The sequence below is a fragment of the Lagenorhynchus albirostris genome, chromosome 8 (genome assembly GCF_949774975.1).
Source record: "Lagenorhynchus albirostris chromosome 8, mLagAlb1.1, whole genome shotgun sequence".
Classification (NCBI taxonomy): domain Eukaryota; kingdom Metazoa; phylum Chordata; class Mammalia; order Artiodactyla; family Delphinidae; genus Lagenorhynchus; species Lagenorhynchus albirostris.
Window position 1 is genome coordinate 18775359 of NC_083102.1, and position 27125 is coordinate 18802483.

General features: G+C 41.7%; 1 protein-coding gene and 1 non-coding gene across 2 annotated transcripts in view; both read right to left on the minus strand.

Moving 5' to 3' along the window:
- Nucleotides 1-27125, minus strand: part of EXOC4 (exocyst complex component 4) — an 815814-nt gene that overhangs the window by 69079 nt on the left and 719610 nt on the right. The window lies entirely within an intron of this gene.
- Nucleotides 7080-7186, minus strand: LOC132525005 (U6 spliceosomal RNA). Its single transcript, XR_009542140.1, has one exon. It is a non-coding gene; the product is annotated as a U6 spliceosomal RNA (small nuclear RNA).

A 27125-nucleotide genomic window follows, 5' to 3' on the forward strand; every position in this document is an offset into this window, starting at 1 on the left:
AAACATAAAAGCCCAGCTGATTGTCTTGCATCAATTCACAGAATGACAGAAACAGGAGCTCAGAGTTGGAAGTGAACTTAGTAATCTAGCCCAACCATGTGGTCTATGCTTGTGTTATTTGTACATCTTCAAGTGGCTGTTCAGCTTCTGCTTGCACACCCACACAAATGTTTGTGAAAGGAAACTCAATTCCTCTTGCGGCAGCCTATTCCATCTAAGAAAGATATGACCATCTTACATCAAGCCATGTCTGTTGTCATTGACTTCTAATCATTGGCCCTGGTTCTGCCGACTTAACAATCACTCTTAATTGTGTCAGTACTTCAAGTACTAAAGATATCTCTTTTGGCTTCCCTGAAGTCTTCTCCTTTTTGGGCTAAATGTCCCCAGACTTTCAACTATTCTCCAAATAACCCAACTGAGTCATTTTATAATTCTCATAATTCACCAAAAAAAAATTCCAATTGTTCTATATTTCCCTTGAAATGTGGGACTTAGGGCCAAACATAATAAATACCACAGAGTGGTCTGACCTGTCTAGAAAGAGTGATCAATTCCCTTGTTCTAGAAGCCGTGCTCCTTGCGTGTAAGCCTAGAATCTCCTGGGGTGGTGTGGGGCGAGGGAACAGGATGTGCTGCATTCTCCTTAACTCAAACAGAGCTTACTTACAATCGGTTAAAAGCCCTAAAAGGGTCTTTTGGGAAAATTTGATAAACCTACCTTCTCTATCTCTTGCAAGTAATTGATAAAATATTTAATAGCATTTGGCCATTTTCTACAGGAAAACACTAAAGAGCAAAAATGTGAGCTACATTTCCTTATGTCTAGACTTCTGTTGTGTATCCAGTTCCCCATAATTTCTCAAAGATCATCAACAATAATTTGGCAATTTAATTCAAAAGTTCTTTGAGCTCTCTAGAGCCTCAAAGGCTGGCCTTGAGTCCTGTCTCCACTATTTACTTATTATTGTGACCAAGAGCTAATGGCAAATGCCTTCCGCCTCAGTTTCTTCTGTAAGATGGAGATAACATACCTTCAGAATGTTGTTGGGAACACTGAGTAAGTTTACAGCTGTTGGGAGTATTGAATGGGTTAATGTAGATAAACTGCTTCGGACAATAGCACGTAAAACTCACTGAATATTAATATAAATAATAAACACAAGTAATAATTATTCTTTAGCAAGTGATTTGTCCAGGTTAAGAGTCCTAAGCTTAATTATAGCAACAAGGTACTTAAAAGATATAATTCCATCCACCTTGAGGTTCAATTTCCATTTATTAGTATCTTTTGCTTTTCCATGTGAAAATTCTTCTCCTTCTCAGAGGATGCAGTGTCACTTGGAAGAAGGGCTAACTGGACTTAGGGGACATGGGATTTGGCGAGGCACTACTGGCTAACTTGGGAGGTGTCCACCTCACAGAGCAGGGAGTCAGCATATGTCGTGGAAGGCATATCTGCAGTTGTGGGCTTTCAGAGCTGCATCTGTTCCTAGACTCAGCCAAGCACAGAGACAAGCCTGGAGAGACCGTCAAGAATTAAAAGGTTAAGTTCTCCTCAGTGGAAACAGACTTCAATAAATTAAAATATCATGGCAAACACACACAAAAAAGAATTTTGTTCAAGGGAACTGACGTGTAAGGAGGAAGGAAATATAGCGATGGAGATTTAAACTTATTACCAGCCTTGGCATCGTCCGAGATGTTCACTAACTCGGTCTGCAGGACTAGATGTAGACACTGCTTTCCTTCTAATGCTATCATTATTCAAGTTGTTTGACTGCAAGGTGAGATTACTGCCTTCATAATGTTTTCTTTTGGCAGACTGGATGAAAGCAACTATAAGTAACACTAGCCTAATATTTCAAGGCATTTTAGTGCTTTTGATTCCTCTGTTGTGTGACACTACCTGTTCCATGAAGAGCAACGTATATATCAATAAAAAAAGGGAAAGGGGCTTCACTGGTGGCGCAGTGGTTAAGAATCTGCCTGCCAATGCAGGGGACACGGGTTCAAGCCCTGGTCTGGGAAGATCCCACATGCCGTGGAGCAACTAAGCCTGTGCGCCACAACTACTGAGCCTGCGCTCTAGAGCCCGCGTGCCACAACTACTGAGCCTGCGCGTTAGAGCCCATGCTCTGCAACAAGAGAAGCCACCACGATGAGAGGCCCACGCACCGCAACGAAGAGTAGTCCCCGCTCTCCACAACTAGAGAAAGCCCACACACAGCAACGAAGACCCAGTGCAGCCAAAAATAAATAAATAAAATAAATAAATTTAAATAAATAAATAAAAAGGAAGAAATCAGACCCTAAGGAAACTGGGCTCACGGTCCAAGGTCTAAGGCTATACTAATCTCCCAACCTACCAAAGGCATTTTGGACAAATTTCACCAAGTTAAAAAACATTCCCTTTCTTCTTATAGAAATACGTAATTTCATCATGTGTAGCAGCTGACTGGCCAAACTCTGCAAATTAAAAAAAAAAAAAAAAAAAAAAAAAGAATCCAAGTAGAGTAAGTTAATAGCCAGGAAAGCAGTCTACATAAAACTTGCAATAGTTTAGAATAGCAGCCTGCTGTACGTTTAGCTAGACTGTAATCTACAGCAAAAATAACATTTTAGTAAAGCACATGAAAACTGATGCCCAGGGCTCCACTGAAAAGCTGGTCTGAGAATTCCTCAGGGCTCACTGAAATTTATGAAGTTTTCTTAACAAGAAGGAATGTACTGAGAAAAGAAGTGCTGAGCATTGCAAAGCCAACACAAAACAATTACCTAGTTCTCAAATGTCAAATGGAAATCTACAAAAAAGCAATGCTGAGAGAATCTGCTTGGGAGATTATAGTCAAGATAGGAGGTTACTGGACACCCACACACATACACACTCAATCTTTCAGAGGTTCGTGGCTGTATATTTATCTCAGGGATTGCTCTTCACATTGGCGGAGCCCACATATATTAGGCTTTAACAATATTAGTACTTGATTATTTTATTAAGATATGCACTTTGAGCTGTTTTTCTAATACTGGGGATGGGGCACATCAGATCATTCAAAGTATCCTTGTTCCTCTTACAACCACTGCATAAAAGCAGGCATCTTTGAGACGCCTAACTATTTGTGGCAACGTGACTGTGGCTTTCTGTGCTAAATTGGTTGGTTTATATGAGGATGCTGAACCTTGGTCTCTGGGGCAGACACTGCTTGTTAGGTGAACCAACAGATATTGCCAATTCTCTCTTGTTCACTCCACGGTAGGCTATGAGAAGCTAAATGTCTGCATTCCCAGCCTGGCTTGTGGCTGGAGGTGGCCATATGCCACTGTCTGGCCAATGACTCTCTAGGTAGATTCTTCTGTGGCAACCTGATCTAATCCTGGGCTAATTCTGCGACTCATCTTTTGACAGGAAAACAGAACAAAGTACAGACTGTTGCCACTAACATTTTCTGGATTTTAATCCCCCGAAAGTCTTCACTACCACCTGTCAATCCTTCACTAGTACTTGGCTAGTTCCTTTCTCTTTCTCAGCAACTTTCCCAAATTCATGCTGTGCTCCCCAGGCACTTTGTCCTTCCCACTCTCTTAACTCCTCTCTTGAGCACTTCAGATTCTTTTTTTTTTTTTTTAAATATTGTATTTATTTACTTATTTTTGGCTGCATTGGGTCTTTGTTGCTGTGCACGGGCTTTCTCTAGTTGCAGCGAGCGGGGGCTACTCTTGGTTGCGGTGCACAGGCTTCTCATTGTGGTGGCTTCTCTTGTAGCACGGGCTCTAGGCACGCGGGCTTCAGTAGTTGTGACTCGTGGGCTCAGTAGTTGTGGCTCACGGGCTCTAGAGCGTGCGCTTCAGTAATTGTGGCACATGGGCTTATAGGATGTGGGATGCTCCCGGACCAGGGCTTGAATCCGTGTCCAGTGCATCGGCAGGCAGATTCTTAACCGCTGCGCCACCAAGGAAGTCCCTCAGATTCTTACTAAGACTTCAAAAGGACTGTCAGCATTTGCTTTCTCCACAGTCTTGCCTTCCATTAGTTCTTCCATAATCTGATTTCTGCTTTCACCTGTTTATTAAATAATTATTCTGATAATAGTCACCAATGGTATCCTAATTGCCAAATCCATTGGGCACTTTTCAATCCTACCCTCAGAAAGGCTCTCTGCTACATTCCACAGGACTGCCCATTTCCTTCTTGAAATTCTGCTTTCTTTTGGCTTGTACGGCACCAAAGTTCTCTGGGTGTCCTTTCACCTCCCTGCCGTTGTTTTAATAATTTCCTTCACTGGATACTCTTCCTTTAGCGCACCCATAAATGCTGGGGTTCCTGGGGATTTTTTTTCTCTATTGGTCTCCCTTGCTTGTCATTCTATATGCTCTCTCTGAGTGAGCTCATCAATTTTCATGGTTTTTCCTATTATCTTGGAATTGTTGACTCCTAAACTACATTCGATCAACTGTCTGCAAGCTATCTTTACTGTACATCCTGCAGGCCTCTCAAATGCAATGTGTTCAAAACTAAAGTCTATCTTTAGCATCTGCTCTTTATCCTGAATTCTCTTTCTATTGATGGTATATAATTCTAGGAAATCTCAGCTGCAAATACTGAGAGTAATCTCCTCTCTCACTCCCCTCAGCAAGGAATAATTTCTGCCAACTTTATTTCCTAAATGTTTTCTTAATATATTTTGTCGTTTCTGTATCTGCTCACTTTCTTGGTGGAACCCTCATCTCTTCCATGGACTACCGCAATAGTCTCCTAACTGATGTCTTTGCCTCAATGCCTGGCCCCTACCTTACTTCAATCTTCCATATTTAGCTAATTAAATATAAGTTCAACAGTTATTTATCTAAGACACAAAATTTGACTATGTCAATTACTTGTAAAAACAGTATCAATGTTTCCCATTGCTTATATCATGAACCTCCTTAGCAAGGCTTTCCATGATTTTGGGTTTCTGCCCAACACAGTTTTTCTCCATCTTTCATCACTTTCTCCTTCCTCTCCAACTTCTCTCTTCCGCAACTCTGCGCCCTTTGACCTGCCACCCTTTTAAAGCAAATTCCCTAAACATGTTATGGTGCTTTAGGATTCTACACCTTTGATGGCTCTTATTCCTCTTTCTGAACTATTCATGCTTTCTGCTCAGAAAGTCTTTCCCGATTCTCCAGGCAGGGTCACTTGTTCCTCTGGTTGTGTTTTTCACACAGTTCTATTAGTTATCATATTCCATTGATATTATCCGTTTATCAGTATGTATCCCTACCAGATCATTAACTCCTTCAAGTAAGGGATTTTATACACACACACACACACACACACACACACACACACACACACACACACACACACAAATACACACACATATACACATGCACCCACATTTTCAGGGCCAGCAGAATAACAGGAGGCATTACAGGAGCTTGATCAAGGCCTTTTAAAACAGAACAAATGATTTAATTGACCAATGTAACATGACAAATAATTCATATAATAACAGATTGATAAAGATCAGGCAGGAGAAGGAATGACTTGCCATTTACAACTATAACTTTCACTTTAGTTTCTTGAGTATATCCTAGGGACAGAGTAGGATAGGGAAGTAATTTATTACAGCTGGTTTCCTGGGCTGTCTAGGAATCTTGCAAAAGTACAATTTAAGACAATTCTGGCCAATCCCTACAGCCTAAGTACTGTTTCTATAAATTGTATTGCCTTTAGAAGTCACCTTGATTTCATGAGTCCACCTTCCTGAAGCCAAGACTTGGGGGTCTCTCTCTTCTACTGAAATAAAATCCCTGGCATATCGAATACTCAGCATCTCTCAAGGAAAGCCATATACTCACTGTCACGGAGAAGCAATCAGCCTAGGACATTAGGATGTCTCAAGTGGTTCCACATCCTAATATTCACCAGACTGAAATCTGTTTAGGTCTTAAAATTAGTCAAAATTGAACACATTCAGACCCAGAAGAGCATCTGTTTTCAAGGATGCAGCTGCTACACTTTCAATGGCAACTTACTGTGACTTCTTTAATTGATTCATAGGAGGATGTCCTTGTGCATCTGCAATATTATCTAAAATTGTTGCAATATTAGCTTACACTAGTATCAGCTGTCATGAAAGTGATAAATTGAAAAGGGGAAGATGGTCGTAGCAGGAAAAGTAAGGTTAACTCTGTGAATTCAAACTTTTTAGAAGATGGGAAAAGACAATGAAGAATGACCTCATGGGATTTTCTCACTGGAAAACAGTTTAGAAGATCAAATTTTGGTATAATCGTTATTTCTGACTCCTCTTCCTGTTTGTACAGATACCACATAAGATCTCTGCTTGCACCTGGGATAAAATTATTTAGTTTTCAATCTTCAGTTTTCCTATTTAGAAAATGGTGGCGATAGGACCTTCCTAACTCTAGAACAATGTATTAATAGATCTTGGAAGCAGTTTTGAGATCCTCTGATGCTGTAATCTGGCACACGTTATAAAAAACTAAAATTAAGGATATGCCAATGAGCCTGTGACACTGAGAACTCCTGGGGCTTCCAGAGTCAACAGGGGCTGTGACAGGAGACCCCCATCTAACCTCTTTTTTCTCCTTAAATACCTATGGGATATGCTACTATCGAGCCCAACACTAGGATAGGATTTAAAAGTGTCCTACACTATAATACCACAGATCCAAGTTGGAACTCTAATGCCAGCTAGCTCTATCCTCAGCCTTCTTAACTTCTCTGCACCACTATCCCTACTTTTTTTTTTTTTGCGGTACGCGGGCCTCTCACTGCTGGGGCCTCTCCCGTGGCGGAGCACAGGCTCCGGACGCGCAGGCTCAGCGGTCCTGGCTCACGGGCCCAGCCGCTCCGCGACACGTGGGATCTTCCCGGACTGGGGCACGAATCCGTGTCCCCTGCATCGGCAGGTGGACTCTCAACCACTGCGCCACCAGGGAAGCCCACTATCCCTAGTTTTTATTCATTCCCTTAAATTATTTGCAGCATATGTATGCTAACCTTCCTCCACCCCAGTGCTCTGTACACATTAGGCACTTATAAGTATTCTTCTTTTTTTCTTTTGCTTAAAAATATGGAACGCTTCATGAATTTGCGCATCATCTTTGCGCAGGGGCCATGCTAGTCTTCTCTGTATCGTTCCAATTTTAGTATATGTGCTGTCGAAGCGAGCACTATAAGTATTCTTTTGTTTTTGTTTCTTTTTACTATAAGTATTCTTAAATTATTTATCTATGAAACCTACTGGCTTCCAGTATGGATAGGTGATCTTCACATGCTAAAGTATCTACTGTCTTATTAGCATCTAATTTGAATTTTCTTATGATACAGACGTTCTTCCTCCTTCACTAAGCCAATTACTCCAAGCTAAAATTTCATGGTGACTCTTCCGATCACTCTTTCTCTTTCCTGAAACACATTTTTAACACCTAGCTACTCTTTGCCAACAGCCCTAGCGTTAGCCCCTATTATCAAGTCATATAGTCACTCTTTCCCACTCTCCTAACAATTTAGAACCTAGTTTTAAGTTCTTTTCTACATAAGTATGGGCCTTATCTAAGAAACATGTTTGGTAGGTTCTCTCAATTTTGCTTCCTATTTCAGAAGCAATGGTTCTTCTGTCCCCAAACAGTAACTACCTCTTTTCAGTCCCGATTACTTTAGAAATTTTGGGTTTAAACTAGCAAAGTCAATTGATTTTGAAAACCAAAATGCTGACTCAAATTGCTCCTTGACCTATAAAATTATGATTGTAAAGTATGGGGACATATTATGCATTATTCAGATTAGAACCTGTATGTGCATGCATACACAGGTGTATATGCCTGTCCCACTCACTGCCCAGCCCAATGTCCCAGATGTTCAATAACATTTATTTGGGAATGTATTATTATAAGACAAAAACAAAAACAAAACAAAACCTACACCAAAAGAACCCGAAGACCAGCTTTGACAAAGAAATTGCACTTTTGCCATTTGCAGCAACATGGATGGACCTAGAGATTAGCATACTAAGTGAAGTAAGGCAGACAGAGAAAGACAAATATCATATGATATGACTTATATGTGGGATCTAAGAAAATTACACAAATGAAGTTATTTACAAAACAGAAATAGACTCACAGACACTTAAAACAAACTTATGGTTACCAAAGGGGAAAGGGGGGAGGGATAAATTAGGAGTTTGGGATTAACAGATACACACTATTATACATAAAATAGGTAAACAACAAGGTCCTACTGTACAGCACAGGGAACTATAGTCAATATCTTGTAATAACTATAATGGAAAAGAATCTGAAAAAGAATATATATATATATATATATATATATGAATCACTTTGCTGTACACCAGAAACTAACACAACATTGTAAATCAACTATACTTCAATTAAAAAAATAACTTGCACTTAATTTTGTGGATGATGCTTAAGAGTAATTTTCATCTCTGTGAAACCATACTCTTTTCTATTGTTTCCCAAAGGAGTAAAATTTATTCTCCCACTTTTTAATCACCTCTAGAACACATTTCTTAACAACCCCAAGCCTCATTTTCCTCATCTCTACAAGTCGGAGCCTTGTTGTGAGGACCAAAATGGGGAATGTGGTCCCTAACACAGCACCTGCCACAAAGCTAGGGACCGTCCCCTGAACTCTAGTAACTCTCTGTCCCCCTCTTCTGGCCTCACCACTTTCACCTTGCACTGTATTTTCCCTGGTAGATTGTGAGACCCAGGACAACAAAGGCAATAACTTATTCTTCCTGGTATCTCTCATAGTCTATAGCTCTTCTTTACACTCAGCAGTAATGCCTATTGAATTAAATCTTCAAGTTAAGAACAAACCAAAGAATTTCATAATTTTTTTTCCCATTATATCTTCACAATGCTGTTAACCTATGTTTTCCAAATAGTTTAGTAGCCTGTGACATTATTCTATTTCAGGGTAAGAAACTGAAGCTCCAGAAAGCCTATGAGTGTTTGAAACTGCAGAATTATGCCAAATGCTGACCTATACAGGGAAAGCAAGGGAGATTTGTGTAAGGCCCATTGTGAAGAACAAATCAAAAGTAAGAACCAAGGTAAAAAAGGATAGCTGTTTCCTTAGGCTACCAAGGAGAGAGGCCAATTCTGAGCCAACAGTTTATCCTACACACCGCAGAGTTCCATGGTGGGAAAATCACATCCAGTTCCTCACGAAACAGTGCTTGATGGTCACAAGCTTGAGCAAGCCCTGGACCTCCATTACATTTAGCATTAGACTCCTATCTCCATGCAGTGCAAACGGCACACACACATGGTTTTTACACCTTGGGAATGACAGAACAGACCTCAGTCTCTTTCAGTCCTGGGGGGAAACATTAAGATTGATTTTTCTTTTATTCCAAATAATCCTCCCTGAGGCTTGGTAAAAACCTAATCGTCTACTGAAAAGGTGTGCGGTATGGCCAATTCAGGTCCTGCCAGATGTGAAAGAGAAATGGGGGGAAACGTTAACGAATAGCTCCTGTCCTTCTGTTGAAAGACACTATTGTAGAGCTATCTTAGATTTCCATGGACTTTGTAAGCCTTTTGTATTCCTGTAAAACCCTGCATCTAGGGGCTTCCCTGGTGGCGCAATGGTTGAGAGTTCGCCTGCCGATGTAGGGGACGCGGGTTCGTGCCCCGGTCCGGGAAGATCCCACATGCCGCGGAGTGGCTGGGCCCGTAAGCCGCGGCCGCTGAGCCTGCGCGTCCGGAGCCTGTGCTCCACAACGGGAGAGGCCACAACAGTGAGAGGCAAAAACAACCCTACATCTAAGAGCATCTTAAATGTTAATAAATACTTAACCAGATATTTTGGTGATAAAACGACACAGATTTAAGTTTTAACAGAATTTTAGAGGCAAAAATATTATACAGCAAAGCAATAACATTTATGCGTGTGTTCAAACAGGATCCTTCCAGCTCTGCATTTGTAAAACTTCCAAAGAGCTTAAGGGGATGGCTTATTCACTGGGTAAATTAGAAACATTAGGTCCATTTACAAATGGTAAAACTGAACCAAACGGAAAGAAAGCATGTAACCCAATATGACAGCAAAAAAGTGCCACAAATAAAGATAGAACTAAAGGAGTTAAAATGAAAATCCTATATGTCATCCCTCTTCATTTTAATTTTTTCTTTGCCTTTTTTCACGAGTTTCCTGCTCAGGCAGCTGCATCATTCATAAGTTTGGGCCAAGTTGAGAAATAAACATCACCTTTTTGACTGACAGCAAGTACAACCTCACTTTTATCTTTGTAGCCCCAGCATAGAAAGCAGTTTCTGCAACCTGCAGTCAAGTATCAAGTTCAATGAACAAGATGGTACCCTTTGGAGACAGACCTGAGTTCAAATTCTGACTTTCTCATATACCATTTGGGTGAACTTCTCATCGCAGATTCTCCACTTGTAAAAGGAGAATCCTCATACCTACCTCATGGGCTTCTGAATATTAAATGAGAAAAGGTATAAACAGAATAGCGTTCGGCACACAAGGGCTTAATATAAGGCAATTACTATTACTACTACTATTACATACTCAGTAACGATGTGTTGAATGAAAAAAATGACAAAAACCCAGTATTCTTCTCCTTTATCTATATAGCTTCAGGTAAAGGAACAATTATACTAGCTTTATGCATTTAATGGGAAAACCTGATGAGCTACTATCACTGCAGAGAAAAATAGGTAGAATTCTAGAAGCATTGGTCACTCTGATCCTATTGCTATGCGGACGACACACAGACAACTGACTTAACTGCAAGACAGAGTTGACCCGGCCACCAAGCACACAGACCATCACCGAGACTAGCTGTGTAGCTGGTGACAGCTCGCTTTGAAGCAGGCTGGAAGTAAGAAATATGGAGAGAATTAACTTGCTAACACACAGGGCAGGGTTTGCAGATGTAAATTTTGCTAAGAGAATTTCTACTCGGTGAGGACAAGCGTGGCCACTTCTCCAGGATGCAGTAAAGGTAACAGTTAAGTAGCTCCCCTTTCGTTTCTCCTGGGTCAGATATTCCCTGTGCGGGCTAAGCTGATGAATGGGTGCCACACACCTATTGACTAATGCCTTGTGAAGGTTCATAATATACAGCCATATTTCTGTCTTTATACATTAGTAACACATGAATACTGTTCACACATCCATTCTGGTCTTGCCATATAATCCCTAGGATAATTAACAGTTCACAGAGATGCTTCCAGAACCAACTTTCTAAAAACCAAAATTAATAATCTGTTTTTTATGCCAGTTAAGGGTAAGCTACGTAGAGAAGCAATCATTTATCTATCAGGTGATTATATAATTTCAGGATATTGCCTGAAAATCTAAATAATTTTATTTCCTGAAGTAAAAGAGTATGGTTCTCATATTAATTATGAACCTGATTTTTCTACCTACCACAACATTTCTTTGGGGTTAACTACCGATGTTTAGGCTCAGAAAGTAGTGGTTAAATTCTGACTCAACCACTTGACTCGACTCAGCTGAATAACCTTGGGCAAATTGTGAAAACTTTGAATTGGAGCAGTTATTGTTTCAGCCTCCAAAGGTCTGTGTAAGGATTCAACGATATAGAACACATAAAGCTTTCAGAACAATGTTTAGTACATAGTAAGGGCTCAGTAAATCTACGCTATTATTGTTGGATCTCCTAGTGGGAACTCTGGAAGAGTGAAACTCCTAGACTCATCTCCTTACTCATCAAAACACCTTGCAAAAAACCAGACAGCTGTGGGCTTAGTTGTTCCTGTGGCTAACGCACAGAAAGGAAATCACATGTTGAGCTATTAAGACATTCAAACTGTATAAACTCATGACATTTTGACCTTTAAATAAGGAACTGCAAAGGTCTGAGAACACTACAGAATTCTCTCAATGTTCAAATCAGTGGAGACATGCAGGAGGAAAAAAAGGATTCAGGGTGGCAGGCTTAAATTTGCTCTTTTCATCCACAAAAAGGGGAGAATGATTTTCTTCAGGGCTGCAAATCCAGTAAAAGAGGGCATTTCAGGCAGGCATGAGGAGGTGGCCGTTTGGTGGGAAAGCAAGGAATGACACTCAAAAGCAGCTTGGGAGGAGATCAAGTAGTCCTCCTCACCTTATTGTGAGGGAGGAATGACAAGGATCTCTCTTTTCCAGAAAAGGATGTCCCCAGTACTTGATTCTTTAGCAAAGTGAACTGGGGTGTTATCTTAGGAGTTCAAAAGGATATTCAAAAAAGCTTTGAAATTGTGTTTTTGAGAGATCAGGTCTTCCTTACTCACATAGGGCTGGAAAGGTCATATTTATATTTATATTTTGAATTAGCATTTATTTCATGGTCACAGTTTATTTTCCCTCCTGCCAAAGGCACTATGAGGAGAGAGAAGAAATACACACGAGTATGTGTCCATGTGGTAGAGGTAAGGGAGTAATGATGATGAATCCATATAGACTCTGAAATTTTGACCTGAAATGATAGAAATTGCGATTTCACTTGAAGAGACTGAAATTGCGTTATAAATTATTTCAATATGCACATAAAGACACTGACAAGTCAGGTCTTCTATTAAGGCTAAAACAGCTGAATCAGGCTTAGTTTGGAAAGATGGTTTCTATATTTACCACCATAGGAGACTTGTTATTTTATTTGCTTTCTTGGGACTATGTTCCTTTTGATATCACCCTAGATTAAATTTACTACAGAAAGTGAGATGGGCAAATAGTCTTTGCCCTTGTCTGCTGTCATCTTGGCATCATCCCCAGCCCCTTTCCTGGAAGCACATTTTCCAACTTCTTGCCAGTAGGGTTTGGAGTTTAGATTCTGCCAGTGAGAGGCACTCCCGAAAGATGTGGAAGGCGAAAAGAAGGGGAGGGCATCATTCTCCTCTTGCAGCGGGAGAAAGATGCTCAAGCAGATGGCAAATAAGAGGCTTGCAGCAGCTTCCAGGAGAGCTCCTGCAACAGCTGCTTCCTGACTGCAGGCAGGTGAAACCACTGGCGCAGTTCCTGTATTTCTTCATCTCCCTGCAAGCCAGCCGCTAGTTCTCCTTGCTCTTTGCTTCCTTCCAGCTATTTTCTAAGCCCTTTTAGCAATTTTTAAAACATCTAATTCCTTGTATTCAATTCCCTCTTGCTTGAAATCCCTAAAATGGCTTCTGTTTTCCTGACTGAGCCTTGATGAATAAATATAACCTTCTGCTCATGAGATATTTCTGAGCTAAGGCAACTCAGATCTCAGAGCACATCTGGAGCAGGAAGGAGTGGGATGAAGGGTCACCAAGAATCCCTGGGCCACCCTTCGATGGCATGTCGTAACCCCTGAGGCAAGGATTTTCAGGATGTGCTCCATAGCCTCCGCCATCGGAGAAGCTCCTCTTTCATTCGTTACCCATTAAGATTTGGCAGGACAAGTCTGCTGCTAAAAGAGCTGTTTGCAAACCACTGCCCTTGAAGAGGAAGGATCTGGTCACAAGCAAACAACGTCCCACTGTACTGCCACCTCCGAGTGCCAGCCAAACATTTAAATTATGGGACAACTCCTAAAGAATGGGGATGAGTGGCAGGAAGAGCTATATAAGTAATAAAAATAATATTTACCTGGAAACGAACGACTTGCTTTCTCTTTATCATTTTAGTTACACGAACTGTAGGATAATTTTTTTGGTACTTACTGAGTACTGAACAAATTATAAATTGCTCTCATTCTGACTAATGCACGCCAAGATTCCCTTGCAAAGTAGATTCAATCTTCCCTTCAGGAAATGTTTCACAGAACCATTCTGCTGTCTAATTTTTCAGAAAACCCTGCCATGGGGTTTTCTGCAGTTTTCTAAAGAAATCACAGATTAAAGGTATAGGCTCAACAAAGTAGACTTCTTTATTTTCTTTTATTTATTTATTTTTGGCTGCGTTGGGTCTTCATTGCTGCACGCGGGCTTTCCTCTAGTTGCAGAGAGCAGGGAGGCAACTCCTCGATGTGGTGCACAGGCTTCTCATTGCGATGGCTTCTCTTGTTGCAGAGCACGGGCCCTAAGCGCCCGGGCTTCAGTAGTTGTGGCACACAGGCTTAGCTGCTCCACGGCATGTGGGATCTTCCCAGACCAGGGATCGAACCCATGTCCCCTGCATTGGTAGGCAGATTCTTAATCACTGCGCCACCAGGGAAGTCCCTAGACTTTTTAATCTTAGCGACGTCACTCAGTTTGGAGCTGCTTTCAATGACTATATAAAAGCTTCGGCCTCATACTGAGGTATCTTCTAAAATACTCCATGTCCGTGAGAACACTAAGTATGTAGCAACTTCTGGGCTCCATGGTTTGGATCACCAGCCCTTTGGCAACCAGGTTAAAGGCCTGAAGTTTAGAAGGAACCATCTAGGTATTGACCCACAAAGGCTTAGATCTCTTTGTTCTTAGGCTATTCATCAGAACACTCACTTTTAAAAAGTGAATAATATTCTTAAATTTTTACATCTTCCTCTGTTGGACTAATAGAATTTCATTTTCAGAGAAACAACAAGTGATTTTGGTAAATCTTGGTTTGATAAAACTAAAGAGCTAAGTTGAAAAACATGTTCATGTCTATTTGGAAATTAAACATACACATTTGAGATTGTGGCTAGACTTGTCTCTGCCCACTAACTAAACAGATATATGCACAGTGGCCATTCTCTCCACTATAAATGCTGTCCAGTCTCTTTTGGTGGCTCTTGGGCAGCTATGATGCCTTCCTTTGCCTCCTGTCCGTCATCACATTGTTCTAGGTGCCAACAATCATATCAGTTCTAGGGATCACTGTCAAACTTTTGTCTATAGTTTCTAGAATTTCTTCAGCTTTCACTGTTTTAAGAATAGGCATTTCCACTGCAGGGGGCATGGGTTCGATCCCCGGTCAGGGAACTAAGATTCCACGTGCCATGCAGTGTGGCCAAAAAATTAAAAGAAAAGAAAAAAAAGAATAGGCATATCTGCTGTAATCTGGTGTTCTGTCATATTTTACATGCTCCACATTTCCTCAAATTCAGCAAGTTTCCTTAAACACCCCAACATAATATATTTGAACTCCACTTTGGAAGACAGATGCCACCTGATGCTTTCCTCACAACTGTTTCTTACCACGAGTTGTCCTACCCTTTCGTTGGAAGAACAGTCCCCTTTCTAAGTAAGACAGAAACAAAAGAGAAATAGAATAGTTGTGCTTTCTGTTAATGGCCTTCACTACTTTACTAATTGTGGGCCTATACATTTCCTGTTTTCTGTGCCTAAACATCCTCAGCATCTCTAATGAGCAGCAAGGCATTCTGGGTTTTGCCTCCCTGGCTCTTTACCTAAAGGCTCCCCTTACATTTCGTGTGCCTGCTCTGCACTCATCTATGATTCTTCTATGTGAGCTCATCAGAGAGCTCTCTGGATACTGTACAGCAGTGTGGTGGTTAAAAGTACAGACTGTGGAGGCATACTGAGGAAGTTCAGATTCTGGTCCACCACTTGATAACTTAATAGCTATGTGTCCTTGAGTAAGTAATTTCACCTCTGTGCCTCAGTTTCCCGGTATGTAAAAAATGGGAATAACTACGGTATCTACTTCATGGGTTATTGTGAGGATTGAGTGTGTGTGTATGAGTGTGTGTGTGTGTGTGTGTGTGTGTGTGTGTATTTTAAAAATACACCTTGGCACAGAGTGTGTTTGATATTATTTTTTGTTGAAATTACTTAGCATTATATGGTTCAAATTTTACACTGTATAATCTCTCACCCCTCAATCATGAACTATATTTATATTCCCTTTGATAGGTTCTAACCATCACATCTATATTTTTTTCCCAAATCTCTGAAAATGTATTTCACTTTCTTCGCTGTGTGAACTCTCATTTGGTAAAATTCTCCAAAGACTATTATAATTTTTGCTTCTTACATTTTCTTCTTTTTGGTCAGAATTAAGTACAGAATATTTAGTCTCCATATTTTTCCCTCTTGGAAGGAAAATCATCTAAAAGACAAGTGGAGAACTTACATCTCAGCCTATTTTAGTTGAATTAGACTTCTGAAAACATCAAGCTAATTGCAACCTCCCATCACGACTATCAGCATATCGATGTCATAATTATATCAAGAGAGCACCATCCATCGTCTGTAGCTCACTGAGTGGTCTGTAGTACACTTTTATAACAATATTACTTGCTGCTTCTTTTTATGTTTCACTCTTGAACTGAATGTTATTTCTAACCTCTCCTCAGAGAGGTGGATTTTCACAAAATATTTCTCTCATGTTATCTATTAGCAAGGATGGTTGCTAAACAATTGTGATTTCTTCCATATGAGATACAGAACTCATAATAGATGTAGAAGAATTTCTACAGGGTTTTAATTTCCTTAGGTACCACAAATAGTCCATTTTGTATTGTGCCATTATTTTACATGAAAGCACTGTACATACAGCAAACATGTTTATAAGTAATCGCAAAATCAGTAGTAGAGTCAATTCCCAATGAAACTTATACAGGATCCCACATCTTAATTTTAGTTGGTAGCGTTAACCTCTTCCTTCATTAAGCCATTCACAAGAACTTTTGTTGTGATACCAACAATACTAAGTTGAGTTACTTTAGGGGTATTCAGAAGTTTATTGCCCAGTGTGGGAATTACCTCTGAACCCCTCTAGGTTATTTATCTTACAATTATCTTAACATGCTTATAATTCTACGTTAACCCTATTTCACTCTTATCTCTCAACATGGGGCAAACACAGGGCATGAAAAAAAAGACATTTGAATGAGTCCATTTTGCAACATCTAGCAGGTCTGCTAGGAAAATAATAATCATCATCATCATCATCATCTAATAACAATGATCATGATCACCATCTAAGACTACATTTGTGTATTACAGATCAATTACTACTAATACAATTATCTCTACGATGAGAGAAATTTCTGTGAATCAATTGAGTATATATCCTAAGGAGAATTTTATACAATAAAGTTCTAGTTCAACTAAATCATCTGGATATTCTTTAGTTGCTTGTATGTAGATGTAAGCTGTACTACACATCCATGATGTGCAGGGAGGGTTTCATTTTAACGAGCGTCATTTTAACTTCTGGCCCTGTTTGGCAGAGCTAATTCCATATCCTGGCACAAAGCTTAGCACAGCCATAGTCCACCCAGTTGTATAGCCAAGGAACCTGGAAAGGCCTTGGATGCCTCCTTCTCCTGCACTTCCTATATCTAACTAGGAAGGCCTGCTGATCATTCTTCTGTAATCTCTAAATCCAACCTCCCTGTCTCCATCGTGGTTCAGGTTTTCACCATCATCCGGTTTTTTTTTTTTAATCTAGTATTTTTTCTTTAAATTTATTTATTTATTTTTGGCTGCTTTGGGCCTTCGCTGCTGTGCGCGGGCTTTCTCTAGCTGCGGCAAGCAGGGGCCACTCTTCGCTGTGGTGTGCAGGCCTCTCATTGTGGCCGCCTCTCCCGCTGCAGAGCATGGGCTCTAGGCACGCGGGCTTCAGCAGCTGTGGCAGGCGGGCTCAGTGGATATGGTTCACAGGCTCTAGAGCGCAGGCTGGGTAGTCGTGGCACACAGGCTTAGTTGCTCCACGGCATGTGGGATCTTCCCAGACCAGGGCTCGAACCCATGTCCCCTGCACTGGCGGGCAGATTCCTAACCATTGCACCACCAGGGAAGTCCTATCACCCATACTAATGTAGCAGGTTTCTAACTAATCTCTTTGCCTCAAGAATTATTCCTCTGTAGTCTTGCTGAAGAAATCACTCCAAAACCCCATCTGACCATCTCTCTACATCTAAAATCTTTCAATATCTTGGGATTTACCTGGTGGTCCAGGGGCTAAGACTCTGCACTCCCAGTACAGGGGGCCCGGGTTTGATACCTGGTCAGGGAACTAGATCCCACATGCCGTAACTAAGAGTTCACATGCGGCAACTAAAAGATCCCGCATGCTACAACGAAGATCCCGCATGCAGCAGCTAAGACCCTGTGCAGCCAAATAAATATTAAAAAATAAATAAATAAAATAAAATCTTTCAATATCTTGACATCGTCTTCCAAATAAAATCCCAGCTGACCTTTGCCCCATCTCTAGTTTCATGGTTGTTGCTCCCCTACTGTGAACCTCATGTTCCAGCCCTCTGGAATATTTGAATTACCCTGAACTCACCATATTTTTTTCACATCATAGCCTTTTCTCCTCCCCTCCCCCTCCCTTCTTGGTTTCTCCTCCATAAAATGCCCTTCTGTCTGGTGAATTACTATTTAATCATTTAAGATCCAGATGAGCTGCCACCTTCTCCAGAAAGCCTTCTCTGATATTTATATTCTCCTTTAAAATGTGCACTTTATATATTCCCATAGTATGTTGCCGAATCACAACATGGTGTAATAACTTTCATGCCTGTCTTTTCCATGACTTATAAATCCCCTGCAGGCAGAGGTTGGGTCTTGTTTATTCATGTCCCCAGGACCCAGCACATAGCTGGTACTGTGTTATTTGTTAAAACAAGTTGATCCATAAATATTTACTGAATGAATGAATATCTTCCCTGATGGCTCCATGAGATAGGACTTCACTGATCCAGTAAATTAAACTAGATAAACTTATCCAATAGAAATTAACTATTGGATAAATTCAATAGAACACATGATTTATGAATCCTTGTCTATAGCTGTAACCATTATGACTCTCGAGCTAATTGACCATGTGCCTTTTTGTCTCCTCAGTAGGGGACGCCTACCGGAGAAGATGGATGTAGGGTGCAGCAGCTGGTAAGACCAGGGAACACGACAGAACAGTCAGAGGTCAAAGGCAAAATCAGAGGAAAGCCAAATTCACTTTTGTAAGGAATACACTTCCAGCCCTTCCTTATTCTCTGCAATTCAAAAAACCCATAACACACAGAATCACAAGAAGTTCCCTAATACAGAGAGTGAAAATCTGTAAATTTTTGCATTTGCAGTGTTCATCTAAGACTTGCTTTATTTAAACATAAAGACACATGAATAATACTCCCTCTGCACATCCTACCACAGTATGCTTTCAAACATGCTTTGATGGGTAAAGACCTAAATAGACATTTCTCCAAAGAGATATACAGGTTGCCAACAAACACATGAAAGGATGCTCAACATCACTAACATTAGAGAAATGCAAATCAAAACTACAATGAGGTATATCACCTCACACCAGACAGAATCGTCATCATCAAAAAATCTATAAACAATAAATGCTGGAGAGGGTGTGGAGAAAAGGGAACACTCTTGCACTGTTGGTGGGAATGTAAATTGACACAACCACTATGGAAAACAGTATGCAGGTTCCCTCAAAAACTAAAAATAGAACTACCATACGACCCAGCAATCCCACTACTGGACATATACCCTGAGAAAACCATAATTCCAAGAGAGTCATGTACCACAATGTTCATTGCAGCACTATTTACAATGGCCAGGACATGGAAACAACCTAAGTGTCCGTCGACAGATGAATGGATAAAGAAGATGTGGCCCATATATACAATGGAATATTACTCAGCTATAAAAAGAAACGAAATTGAGTTATTTGTAGTGAGGTGGATGGACCTAGAGTCTGTCATACAGAGTGAAGTAAGTCAGAAAGAGAAAAACAAATACTGTATGCTAACACATATATATGGAATCTAAAAAAAAATAAATAAAGGTTCTGAAGAACCTAAGGGAAGGACAGGAATAAAGATGCAGACGTAGAGAATGGACCTGAGGACACGGGGAGGGGGGAAGGGTAAGCTGGGACGAAGTGAGAGAGTAACACTGACATATACGCACTACCAAATGTAAAATAGATAGCTAGTGGGAAGCAGCCGCATAGCACAGGGAGATCAGCTCAGTGCTTTGTGACCACCTAGAGGGGTGGGATAGGGAGGGTTGGAGGGAGACACAAGAGGGAGGGGATATGGGGATATATGTATACATACAGCTGATTCACTTTGTTATACAGTAGAAACTAATACAACATTGTAAAGCAATTATACTCCAATAAAGATGTAAATAAATAAATAAAGAAAAGAAAAAACATGCTTTGAACTTAAGCAATGCTGATATTTCAAGTTTGTTAAAATGTCATTATACTTCTTTTAGTAGGTAAGGAAGCAACTTAAATGATAAGAAAGAGAAATAAAGGACTTTCTAATCCAGAAATTAGAACACATGTCCAAGACTCACCAAAACGTATTTTTTAGAAGGAAATAAAGCACTACAGATGAATGATTGGTAAAAAAATCTGTCATATGAGGAAGTGGAAATCACAGATGGACAGACTCATCATGTACAATGAGGGGTGCTGAAGAATGAGAAGTACAGAATTTGAAAAGAAAAAAGTTAGAGAGGCAGAGTAAAATGTCTTTTTAGTTTAATGAAAAGTAATGAGGCTCCGAGATCAATACCCGAGCTCTGTCACTGGCTAAGCATAGTTCACACTGTTTTGCTTCAGGTTTTCCATCTGTAAAATGGGAATAAAGATGTTGCTTTCTAATTAGCTCAGAACATGGCTGCCGGGATTAACCAATGGATGACTGCAGTGTAAGTTACAAATGTGTAGTGCCAGAGGTTCTGCTGGGGACACAGAAGGAAGTCAAAGAGCAAGTTAGAAAAGTTTTAAATACACAGAGTAACTCAGAGCTTCTTTGGTACCCCTGGCCTGCTCACTTCAACGAAGACAGGAGAGATGCCCAACGAAGCTCAGAGAGCGGCGTAAACTCACTGAGATGAGCTGTGATCAGCAGGCCTGACCACGCTCCCCCCAGCTCAGCAGACACTAACGCGGGAGAGGCTCCCCTCAGCTCAGCAGACACTAACGCGGGAGAGGCTCCCCTCAGCTCAGCAGACACTAACGCGGGAGAGGCTCCCCTCAGCTCAGCAGACACTAACGCGGGAGAGGCTCCCCTCAGCTCAGCAGACACTAACGCGGGAGAGGCTCCCCTCAGCTCAGCAGACACTAACGCGGGAGAGGCTCCCCTCAGCTCAGCAGACACTAACGCGGGAGAGGCTCCCCTCAGCTCAGCAGACACTAACGCGGGAGAGGCTCCCCTCAGCTCAGCAGACACTAACGCGGGAGAGGCTCCCCTCAGCGCAGCAGACACTAACGCGGGAGAGGCTCCCCTCAGCGCAGCAGACACTAACGCGGGAGAGGCTCCCCTCAGCTCAGCAGACACTAACGCGGGAGAGGCTCCCCTCAGCTCAGCAGACACTAACGCGGGAGAGGCTCCCCTCAGCGCAGCAGACACTAACGCGGGAGAGGCTCCCCTCAGCTCAGCAGACACTAACGCGGGAGAGGCTCCCCTCAGCTCAGCAGACACTAACGCGGGAGAGGCTCCCCTCAGCTCAGCAGACACTAACGCGGGAGAGGCTCCCCTCAGCTCAGCAGACACTAACGCGGGAGAGGCTCCCCTCAGCGCAGCAGACACTAACGCGGGAGAGGCTCCCCTCAGCTCAGCAGACACTAACGCGGGAGAGGCTCCCCTCAGCTCAGCAGACACTAACGCGGGAGAGGCTCCCCTCAGCGCAGCAGACACTAACGCGGGAGAGGCTCCCCTCAGCTCAGCAGACACTAACGCGGGAGAGGCTCCCCTCAGCTCAGCAGACACTAACGCGGGAGAGGCTCCCCTCAGCTCAGCAGACACTAACGCGGGAGAGGCTCCCCTCAGCTCAGCAGACACTAACGCGGGAGAGGCTCCCCTCAGCTCAGCAGACACTAACGCGGGAGAGGCTCCCCTCAGCTCAGCAGACACTAACGCGGGAGAGGCTCCCCTCAGCTCAGCAGACACTAACGCGGGAGAGGCTCCCCTCAGCTCAGCAGACACTAACGCGGGAGAGGCTCCCCTCAGCGCAGCAGACACTAACGCGGGAGAGGGCGCAGCTGCCACTGGTGAGGAGGACCCAGCTGAACACTTAACTAGTTTTTCATTTTGTGAATTAACAGCCTTCATGGTGTGTATACTCCAACCAGTAAGAAATTGTCTCCTTAGAACTGCCTGGGGTACTCCTCTCTGCCTCTGCAAGAAGGCATACGTTTCACATGGAAATTATAGCACTTTTAAGGAGGCAATAACTCTTCCAAAAAAGGTTTGTTTTCAATTAGTTTGTGCAAACATCGTGCCTTAAGAAAACGTACTCCCTTCCTCCTTCTTCCCTTCCCTTCCTTCCTTTCTCTCTTTCTCCATCTTACAAAAATTAAAGAAAAAAGGGGCAAAACAATTCTCCATCAGATTTTATAGATAGATATATCTGATTTATATAAGAGCCCAGATGTGAGCCGGGAATATTTTTTAAAAACCAACAACTCTGAAGCCCTATTGGTCCTCTACAACAATAAAGAGCAATCAATCTTTTACGAGTCAAGCCTTGCACATTAACCCTGATGATCAGGTTTCTCCATTTGCCAAGGTCCTCGAAACCTTATCTCCCCTGCAGAATTCCAAAGCCAGGCCTGGGCCGCTGAGGCACATCATCGTATTTCATTTCTCTGGGGTTTGTAACCACTGTAGTTCACAAAGGACTACACAGTTAGGGCCTAGGTTCTCTTTTCAGCCTTTAACCAGCCTCTCCACAGGTGGTTCTTAAGAAAGATGGGTCTGGGGAAGGCCATTTAGAAACTAGAGTCTTCCTTCTGGTGGTGGTTGTTTGCTCTATGGCTGACAATCTTGAACCAGTGAAGTGTAGACTGATAAAACTAAGTTTAAAAGCCTGAGAGACAAATATGGCTGTTTCTTCAACTTAGCTGGCTTTCTGTTTTAATATAAAAAGTTAGTATCGGGCTTCCCTGGTGGCGCAGTGGTTGAGAGTCCGCCTGCCGATGCAGGGGACACGGGTTCGTGCCCCGGTCCGGGAAGATCCCACATAACACGGAGCGGCTGGGCCCGTGAGCCATGGCCGCTGAGCCTGCGCGTCCAGAGCCTGTGCTCCGCAACGGGAGAGGCCACAACAGTGAGAGGCCCGCATACCGCAAAAAAAAAAAAAAAAAAAAAAGTTAGTATCAGGGAGACGGTATTGTATTCTGTCGTAAAGAACTAGATGAGGAGCCAGAAGACCTGAGCTCTATGACTGGTTCTTTTACCGATTTTTATAAGGGAGTTTTGGATTTATTTTCTTCCCCAAAGATTTATATACTGCCGATTTTCCTAAGAACTTGTTCTTTCTTATAGATTCTCTCATATTAGAGTTGCAGATTTTAGTTGAAAAGATTTCACAGGGGCGTACATACATAATAAAAACAACCTCATAAAATATATAAGACAGGCTGCTATTTCTAAACTTACTCTTAACATTCATCTCTTCAAGTCGAGCTACCCCTTTCTTCTTTTCTCCATAATCTTCGATATTTCCTAGGTGACTGTGTTAAAAATAAAACAAAACCTCTGTGTAATTTAACCACGTATCTGCATTCACGTCTTATGTAGATAATGGCCCCACGAGGCTCTAAGGCCCCAAATGGCATGGATCCCGGATCTTCTGTTCACCATTGAATACCCTTCCCCAGGCCTGGGCACAGACTGAAGGGACAGACGGTTTGGTGTCAATTTCATCCTGCTCTTTCCCTTCATGGAAATTCTCATCTCTTTCTTTTTTGATACTTTAATATCATGGATTCCTCTCTAAAAATTTAAGTATAAAATCGGTCTTTTCCCCAAATCCTTGACACTAATTATCCCCGTTTGGTGCCCACGGCCTCCACTATCTGTCACTTTCTTTCAACTCCTTGCCTTACTTGTAAGAAATGCTTCTGGGCGCTGGTACTTCTTTTGCCCCTCGACTGTCTGTAGTCTAAAGAGAAGTTCCTAAGAGTTCAAAATTCCTGTGTTCCACTATGGACCATATTTCGTAGTTTATTGTATCACAACACTATACAAGGGAGGTTGATGTTGGTCAACCTGATTGTTGGTCAATCGGCATTTATTAAACACTTAGAGTATACTCTAAAATGTGCTCTAAACCTGAAAGGCATTCCCAGAGCTGGTCTTTTTTTTAAAAAAAAGTCTGAGCCCTTTAAATACTGAAGGACCCACTCCCCCACAAAACGGGAGCCCCATGACAACCTTTTGGGGATATCTGATGTAGGGGAGTCAGATGAGGCACAGGGGCAGGGAGTGATTAGCTGGGGCCACCTGGTAAAGTGGAGGAACCAGGGCAAGTGGCCACAGGCTGTGGTGCTGGCTCCTCACGGAAGCATCTCTTTGTTTGTAGGGTGCCTGCCACCCTAGCATCGCAAAGCCATTCCTATATGTACCGCATGTGAAAACATATTGAAAGCCTCTTTGGATCACAATACATCTGTTCTAAGAGGCTGAATGAGTGATGCCAGGGGAACATTAACTCAGAATTTCCTAACTCGAGTTCAATTAAAATCTCAGCCACAGCACGGAATTAATGTAGCCCTTTGCATTTTAAATACATATTTTAATTAAATGACACCCATCTGTAGAATATGAGACTGCATTTTTATTGAGGATTTCAAATGATATAATCTGTTCCTATGAAGCGTAAATGGTTTGGTTCATGTTTCCAGAAACCTCCAAAGAATTATATAGATCTGGCATAAGCACATGTGGTGACACTCAATTTTGCTTAAATTTAAATCTGTTTAACTTGCGTTATGTGTTGTTTGTGTGATAAGATTTAGATTATGTACAAAAGTGACAGAAAATAAGAGCACAGCCCTTTCAACGTCTTGGACCATTTCTCTGGAGAGTCTGTCAAAGGAAACACAGGGTCAAGGGCGGTGCATCTCAGCCCCAGCTAGAGCTATGCAGTCAGGGTGATCATCTTTTAACTCATTTAACCTAATGAGAAGCTTCACCTAGGTAAAAGATATGTTAATGAGCCTAACTACTAAATTACAGACAGGACAGCTACCTGGGAGCTGCACACTTATTTGTGACAGAAATGATTTGGGGTCGGTGTAAAGTTTCTCAGGAAACTGAACTGCACCAACAAGAAGTAGAGAGCAAATGTACCCTTTTCTCTCTAGAGTATGTTTGTTTCAGATTTTTTTTTTCCTACCTGTATTTCCACATTAAGTACATTCTTCAAGAAGATGAAGCCCTAGAGGAGGCAGGAGGTAACCTGGGTTCTCCATCTGGCTGTGGCTCCACGTTGATTGGTGACCACGCAAGAGTCAGCCAGCTGACACTCAGTTCCCTTGTCCATCAACTGCAAGCGGATGGCGAAGTGGTGTTGAGATGAAGAGTAGGGGTACTCGGGTCTGATGGTACAGATTTAAATCGTACCTCCATCACTCTCTGTTACCTCCCTCAGCCTCAACTTTGTCCTGTAAGAAGTGAGGATAACTACCCCCTCCCTCACAGGTTGCTGTAAGGACTAGATGAGATAGCACAGTGGAGACCTTAGGACAGGGACTGCCTCATTCTTGGTTGGTGTTCAATACATGTCAGCTACAACTGCAAGCGAAATGTCAGGATTCACTCTTGGGAAACCTGGGAATCACACTGTCCTAGGTTCCAGTCCTGGCTTTGCCACTTACTACATGCTTGTAGTAAGCATGCTTGTAGAGAAGTTACTCAATCTTTTCAACCTTATTTTTATCATCTTCAAAACAGAGACAACAATGCTTACTATATTAGTTTCCTATTGCTACTGTGACAAATTACTACAAATGTAGTAGTTTAAAACAACACAGATTTATTATCTTCCAATTCTAGAGATTAGAAATCTGACACGGGTCTCACTGGGCTAAAATTGAGGTGTCAGAGGCTCTAGGGGTGAATTTGGTTCCTTGCCTTAGCTAGCTTCTAGAGGCTGTCCACATTCCTTGGCTTGTGGCCCCCTTCCTCCATCTTTAAAGCCAGCAATGCAGGGTTGTCTTTCTCTCATTGCATCACTCTGGCCTACTCATCCGTTTCCCTCTTCCACTTTTAAGGACCCTTGTAATTACACTGGGCCCACCTGGATTATCCAGGATAATTTCCCTACGTTATCTAAGGTGAGCTGACAAGCAACCCTAAGCCCATCTGCAAACGTAATTCCCCTTTGCTGAACATCTTCACAGGTTCTGGGGATTAAGACATTGACACCTTTAGGGGGGGTGATATTCTGCCTACCACACTTACCACCACAGCATTAAGAAAGTTAGAAATAATATTCTAAAACTCCCAGTACAGGTAAATGTTTTGCTAAGTTTTACGTTTTGAACATAAAGAAGTAGGCCTCAAGTTCTGATCATATACCTATAAACACTTATCTGTTAATAGCCAGGATACTATTACAGCACAGTATCTGGCTCTCTGGGTTAATCTGTTGGTAGCAATTTGAGGTAAGTAAAATCTTCTTGCATGATTATTATACTACACAGGGATTTGCCTCAAAAACTCTGTCATATAGTTTGTGGAAATATCTTAACAATAGTGAATTATTTATAATATTACTTACGGGGTATAATGTTATATCTCTAAATATTAAACATACTTGAATTACTTTACCAATTTTTTCTCTTGTGCATTTATTTATGCATGCATGCATGCGCAATATAAGGGCTTAAATTTTTTCCATTGTATCTAAAAAAAAAAAAACCTAAATCAAATTATCAGGGTTCTACTATTTCTCATGGAATTATTGCTGATAAACAGAATCTAGCTCGATCTAGTCTATGTCAGGCATCCTATTAATTTTAGCTATCTAATAGTCCTTATGAAACCAGAAAACATCTTGGTCAAGATAGTGTATCCACAAGCAAGGCAGAATGTAGAAGCAGCCTCCTGGGATCTTATTACATACTGGATACTAGAGCATTTATTATCTCACCCAAACCCAAGCAAATACTTTTGGTAAGATTTGGGTTTGGTGGAGAGAACTAGGAACAAGGGCAGATTACATAGTTATCATAAACTTCACAGGAGAAATCGTGAAAGCCCAGATTCCAAATGACATTTGGAAGGTCTGTTTTTCTCTAGTTTTTGGATCTCAGGAAGACTGACTGAAACTTCGTAGACAATAGGCTCTTCTTAGATTGGGTCTACCTAACATGTTCATATAGTAAATTATTCATTAGAATTGATTAAAACTTAAAAATGAGGGCCCAGGGACTTCCCTGGTGGTGGAGT